At 42.4% G+C, this 6,929-nt stretch overlaps 1 non-coding gene across 1 annotated transcript; it reads right to left on the reverse strand.

Moving 5' to 3' along the window:
- Positions 1 to 5,469: 5,469 nt before the first annotated feature.
- Positions 5,470 to 5,576, reverse strand: LOC114385582. Its single transcript, XR_003660950.1, has one exon. It is a non-coding gene; the product is annotated as a small nucleolar RNA R71 (small nucleolar RNA).
- Positions 5,577 to 6,929: the final 1,353 nt, after the last annotated feature.

A 6,929-nucleotide genomic window follows, 5' to 3' on the forward strand; every position in this document is an offset into this window, starting at 1 on the left:
CATTGGATGCACTATCAACGAAAAGGTTCCACCAGTTTGGGGTGGTTGTGTCGTTTCTAGCGAATTCTACTAGAAAGTTAGCCATGAATTGTGTCTTCATAGGGCCACGAGGTTCATACTAGATGTTGAGCTCTGAAAGTTCTATAGACTAGGTCACCATCCTTCCTGCGAGTTCAGGCTTACGCAAAACCTGCTTGATGGGGTAGTTCATTTTGATTACCACATGATGACTCTGGAAGTAGGGTCTGAGTCATCGGGCTGAGGTGATGAGTGCTAGCGCTACCTTTTATATCATTTGGTAGCATTTTTTGGCGCCATGGAGTATCTGGTAGGGAACTGGAGCTTTCCTTCCTCTTGTATGAGGGTTTAGCTAATGACTTCGTTAGCTACTGAGAGATATAGGAGTAGGGGTACTCCTGGCCAGGGTCGGATCAAAACTGGCGGTGCGACTATGGTATTTTTTGAAAGTTAGGAAGGCTTGTTCACAGGTCTCGTCCCATAGGAAGGGCTCGATTTTCTTGAATAGTTTGTAAAATGGCTTTGCCTTTTCGGCGAGCTTTGGGAGGAACCTAGATAGAGATGCTAGCCTACCATTCAGTTTTTAGACTTCTTGGACGTTGGTTGGGCTGCGCATCTCTAGTACGATAGTACATTTGTCGGGGTTGGCTTCAATCCCCCGGTGAGTGATCATGAAGCCGGGGAACTTGCCTCTGCCTACCCCGAAAGTACATTTTTTAGGGTTGAGGCACATGTCATATTTGCGGAGTTCCCCCTTCCACTAGTTTGTCGATATTGGACAAAAGGTATGCATCTTTGGGGCATGACCTATTTAGATCAGTATAGTTGGTGCACATTCACCATTTTCCATTGGCATTTTTGACCATGACGACGTTCGCAAGCCAAGTGGAGTACCTGACTTCTCTGATAAAGTTAGCATTGAGTTGTTTGTCCACTTCTTCTTTGATAACTTTGCGTCGTTCTTCTCTTATCTTCCTTTTCTTCTGTGATATCGATTTGGCCTGGGGATAGATGGCAAGTTTGTCGCAGATAATGCTAGGATGGATTCCTAGCATGTCAGATGGATGCCAAGCAAACAAATTCGCACTTTTGTGTAGCACGTCGACGATGTATTGATGCTCATGATTGAGAGGTCCTTAGTGAGCTGCATACATTTCCTGGGTTTAGGTCTAAGTTGCAGCTTGACGAGCTCTTTGATGGGTCTTGGGCCTTTGTCAGAGGTGTCATCTCGCGGATCTATATCGAAATCATCGTCCTCGCTTGCCTGGTAGACAGTTAGGGCTCGGATTAGAGACCCTTCATTCAAGTTCATGACTTAAGTACCTTCAGCTGCTGTGGGGTGAGACTTGGCAGGCTCCCTAGTGGGAGGATAAGGTGCTACCTTCAGGTTCTCTACATAGCACTGTCGTGTTTGCTTTTGGTCTGCCTTGACATTTACAATCTCCTCGGTCAGGGTAGGGAATTTCATTTTCAAAGGCGGCGTGGAGACTATGGCCCTAAGCTCGTTAAGCGTGGTTTTGCCAATTAAAGCAAAATATGATCTATCTGCATCAACAAGAAGATATCTTATTATGAAGCAATTAGAAAGCTTGCCTTGATCGAAGGTGGTCATTAAGTCCACGTAGCCTCTGGTCTCTACTCTCTCGCCTATAAAGCCAAGGAGTGGACTGTCGTAAGGATGGACAGTGTCAGGGGAGACCTTAAGTCTTTGGAAAGTTTTTCAATACAAGATATTAGTGGAATTGTCCTAGTCGATGACGACCTTGGACACCATGAAGTTTGCAATGATGATGGAGACAACCACTGGGTCATTCTGGTTAACGGGGTTGATACCCTTGAAGTCCCTATCCGTGAAAGTGATAAGAGGGAGACTTCGTTGCGATGGTGTATTGAAAAAATTGATGTTGATGTCCCGAATGGCGTGAAGATTGTGCTTTCGGGACTGGCTGGACTGTTCTCCTTAGGAAAATCTGCCCATAATGGTGTTGATTACACCTCTGATTTGCTGGGGGGGTTCCTTCCTGTTCTTATGGAGGTTGTCTCTCACACCGCTGTTGCTGGTGTCTGTGTCTTCCTCAGTCTTCTGCTCTTTTACTTGTTTTTTCTACTTCATGATTCCTATGTTGCTCCTCTTGGTGTCCTTCAGGTCTCGTTCTTGCTTGGTGGTTGTCCGACCTTTTGACAAACTGGGCTAGGTATCTATCTTGTATAAGCTCTTCTATCTTGTCATTTAAGGCCCAATAGTCTTTTGTGTTATGACCAATTCCGCGATGATACATGCAATATTTGGTTGCGTTTAACCCCAACATGAAAGGTTTCATCGGGGGTAGCCTGATGGGTACCTTCAAGTTGAAAGCTTCCTCTAGAATTATAGTGTGATTGGCCATTAGGGGTGTGTAGCACTCGTACTTGGACCCTTTTGGAAGAGGCTAACGCTTGTCTAGCTTATGTCTCTTGTCCGACTTGTGTAAGTCGGTCTTGGTGTTTACTCCTTGCTTGTTGTGCTTTTGTCCGACTCATATCTGGACATTTTCTTTCACTGGATGTAATCCTTGGCTCGCTCACGCAACTCATGCTACTAGAGTTTCTTTTGCATAGATTGTTCGTGATCTTGCCGGGTCATAAGGTGAGGAGCATGGAATGCAATGCTACCTCTGGGTTAAGTTTTCAGATCTGGACGGTGATGCGCCCAAATCTATCCATGAAGTTTTTGAGAGACTCGATTGTCGTCTGCTTGTCACAGACTGACCAAGGTAGCCGAGATCATGCAGTAAAATCTGCTCGTTGCATACTGCGGATTAATATGTATACGTGTGATGTGCCATCATTTTCTTCTATTTTCTAAACCCTTTTTGCACCATTTTAATTATTGATTGGTCTTAATTGTCAATTAATTAGGCAGTTTTATTATTTGGGCTCATTTAGCTAATTTGATGTTTTTAATCTAATTTCAGGAATTAATGAAACATTGAGCTTAATCCGGATATTGTTTGTGGACTTGAAGAGGGCAAATAAAGCAGCGCTTACCTTAGTTAATTTCTAATTAGGAAATTTCGCAATTTTATTTTATGTTGTTCAGTGTTTATTTCGTTTTGGGCCAGAGTATTGAAATAGGGCCCAGTGACTTTGAGTGACTCTTTTTAAATAGCTGCCTTGGGATTCGTGTAGGGCATTCTATTCTGTTATGCTATTCATTATTCAGAGCTTTGTTTTAGGGTTTTCGTTTTTCTGTTTTGACGTTTCTGAGTTCGCAATGCAATTTTACGTTTTCTGCCTCTAATTACGAGTTCATTCTTGCTTCTTCTTCTACTTTCATTTACGTTTCTGTTCATTTACGTTTCTGTTCATTTACGTTCTTGTTCATTTACGTTTCTGCTTCATGTTTCATTTGCGTTTTCTGTTTGAATCCATGGAAGGCTAGATTTTCTGGTGTTGTTTCCTTTTGAGGACGAAGCCCAACTCTCTTTGAGGTTTCGTTTGTAATGTGGTTTCCTGGCAGTTTTCCCTTCACCAGTTATCCCAATTTCGTGAATATTAATCAGTGCACGCTTCGTGTTCGATTAATTGCCTCTGAGCCTAACTTGCGTTCATGCTTAATGGACGAAGGGCTAACTGGTGTATGTGGTGCCTAATCACGTATTGAAAACCCTAAGTTGATTTTCGCTTAGTAAATTGAAATAGGGTTGGATTAAGTGGTTGACTGTTAGGGACGAATTCTCCATAACCCAGGATAAGAGAGCGGCTTCTGAATCAGAGGAAACAACCCGTTTTTAGTATTAGTAGTTTCGTATTCCATTTTATTTGTTCTGCTCTTTAATTACCAAACAACCAAACCCCTCCCCCCCATCGTTACTGTTACTGCAAGTATATTATGAACATTTGGCTTGTCACTGCTCGTTGGGAAACGACCTAGGATCACTTCCTAGTTACTGCATTTTCATGTTTATTTGATTCGGGTACGGCCTCGATCAAATTTGGCGCCGTTGCCGGGGAGCAGTGTCCAAAGGTTCATAATAGCTAGCTAGTGTTGTGTGTTTAATCCTTTCGTGTTTTATGTTTAATTGTTAGTATTGTGTTAGTATGTGTGTTAGTATGTGTGTTAGTGTTGATTAGTGTCCTGGTATTTTGTTTAATGTGTGTTCTGTTTCAGTTTTACCATTAAGCGTTTCCCCTGTTTCAGTCTTGGGTGTTTTGCTGTGAAGATTGTGCTTGAAAACAGAGTAGTAGTAGAAATCAGCTTGCGGAAAAACAGAGTAGTAGTAGAAATCAATTAGAGACGGATTTTAGCGACCACCCATGCTGAATTAATTGGGATTTTTTGTTTTAGTAGCTAGGGTTGTTATTTTTGGCTGAATCTTTTTGTGGTAACTTCTTTTAATCCATATTTTGTGGGAAAAATAGCTAGAGCCTTTAGTTTGGTCAGATTTGAAAGTTCCAAAAAACTAGCAAATTTTGTGTTTGTCAAAACTTCAAACGGCCATAACTTTTGCTCCGGTTATCAGAATCGCAATTATTATATATGCATTTGGGGTAGAAAAAAATTTCCTACGCTGCGACAGCCCGCTGTAGGCCGGCTGAGGTCTCCATCGTCCAAAAAAAGCGATTCTGTCAAAAGTTTTTTATTTTTCAAGTTTTATTCACTTATTTTTCTTAACCTACCAGTTTTAGCTTTCATAGTTAGACTTTGAATTTTTGTCTGAAATTTTTTGTGCTATCTTCCCATCATTTTATAGGGTTGCTCACAAAATTTCAAGTCATTTGGATATCATTTGAGGGTAGCTGTAGTTCAAACCTACACCTTTATTTACATGACAAGGCAACTAGTTGTGTGCATGCTGAATGTAGTGTATGACTAGAGGCAATCCATCTGACTTACAACCCTTTGATCCTGAGATAGATAGGACATTTCATAGATTAGTTAGGCATCATTTTATACCTTTTGATCATTCTGAGCATTCCATAACTGGTGAATCTGTGCATTCTGTTATTGGTGATTTTGAACATCCTGATCTTGAGCATTATAATTTTGAGCATTCTGATTCTGAGCATTCTGATTTTGCACATTCTGAGAACATGGCACAACCTCCACCTCGTGAGAGGACTCTAAGGGAAATGGCTGCACCTGATTTCACCTACGAAAGCTTGTGCATCCAATACCCTGATGAGGATGTCCCATATGTTCTTAAGACTGGACTGATTCATTTGCTTCCAAAGTTTCATGGCCTTGCAGGTGAAGACCCGCACAAACATTTGAAAGAATTTCACATTGTCTGCTCCACCATGAAACCCCCAGATGTCCAAGAGGATCACATATTTCTGAAGGCTTTTCCTCATTCATTAGAGGGAGTGGCAAAGGACTGGCTGTATTACCTTGCTCCAAGGTCCATCACGAGCTGGGATGACCTTAAGAGAGTATTCTTAGAAAAATTTTTCCCTGCTTCCAGGACCACAACCATCAGGAAGGATATCTCAGGTATTAGACAACTCAGTGGAGAGAGCCTGTATGAGTACTGGGAGAGATTTAAGAAACTATGTGCCAGTTGCCCCCACCATCAGATTTCAGAACAGCTTCTTCTCCAATATTTTTATGAAGGACTCAGTAATATGGAGAGAAGTATGATAGATGCTGCCAGTGGTGGAGCCCTTGGAGACATGACTCCTGCTGAAGCCAGAAATTTAATTGAGAAGATGGCCTCCAACTCCCAGCAGTTTAGCGCCAGAAATGATGCCATAGTCATTAGAGGAGTGCATGAGGTAGCTACAAACCCATTTGCATCATCTGAAACTAAGAAGCTTGAAGGCAAACTGGATGCGTTGGTCAACTTGGTAACCCAGCTGGCCTTGAATCAGAAATCTGTACCTGTCGCAAGAGTTTGTGGTTTGTGCTCCTCTGCTGACCACCATACAGACCTCTGCCCTTCCATGCAGCAACCTGGAGCAATTGAGCAGCCTGAAGCTTATGCTGCAAATATTTACAATAGACCTCCTCAACCTCAGTAGCAAAATCAACCACAGCAGAACAATTATGACCTTTCCAGCAACAGATACAACCCTGGATGGAGGAATCACCCTAACCTCAGATGGTCCAGCCCTCAGCAACAACAGCAGCCTGCTCCTTCCTTCCAAAATGCTGCTGGCCCAAGCAGACCATACATTCCTCCACCAATCCAACAACAGCAACAACCCCAGAAACAGCCAACAGTTGAGGCCCCTCCACAACCTTCCCTCGAAGAACTTGTGAGGCAAATGACTATGCAGAACATGCAGTTTCAACAAGAGACCAGAGCCTCCATTCAGAGCTTAACCAATCAGATGGGACAATTAGCTACCCAATTGAATCAACAATAGTCCCAGAATTCTGACAAGCTGCCTTCTCAAGCTGTCCAAAATCCCAAAAATGTCAGTGTCATTTCATTGAGGTCAGGAAAGCAATGTCAAGGACCTCAACCCGTAGCACCTTCCTCATCTGCAAATGAACCTGCCAAACTTCACTCTATTCCAGAAAAAGGTGATGACAAAAATTTACCTAACAATTTCTGTGCAGGTGAATCTTCTTCCACAGGTAATTCTGATTTGCAGAAGCAGCACATTCCCCCTCTTCCATTCCCTCCAAGAGCAGTTTCCAACAAAAAAATGGAAGAGGCAGAGAAAGAGATCTTGGAAACGTTTAGAAAGGTAGAGGTAAACATACCTCTGTTGGATGCAATAAAGCAAATTCCAAGATATGCCAAATTCTTGAAGGAGCTGTGCACTAATAAGCGGAAGCTTAAAGGAAGTGAACGGATTAGCATGGGCAGAAATGTCTCCGCATTGATTGGTAAATATGTTCCTCAAATTCCTGAAAAATGCAAAAATCCAGGTTCATTCAGCATACCTTGTATCATAGGGAATAGTAAGTTTGACAATGCCAT

Source organism: Glycine soja, chromosome 14, assembly GCF_004193775.1.
Source record: "Glycine soja cultivar W05 chromosome 14, ASM419377v2, whole genome shotgun sequence".
Taxonomy (NCBI): domain Eukaryota; kingdom Viridiplantae; phylum Streptophyta; class Magnoliopsida; order Fabales; family Fabaceae; genus Glycine; species Glycine soja.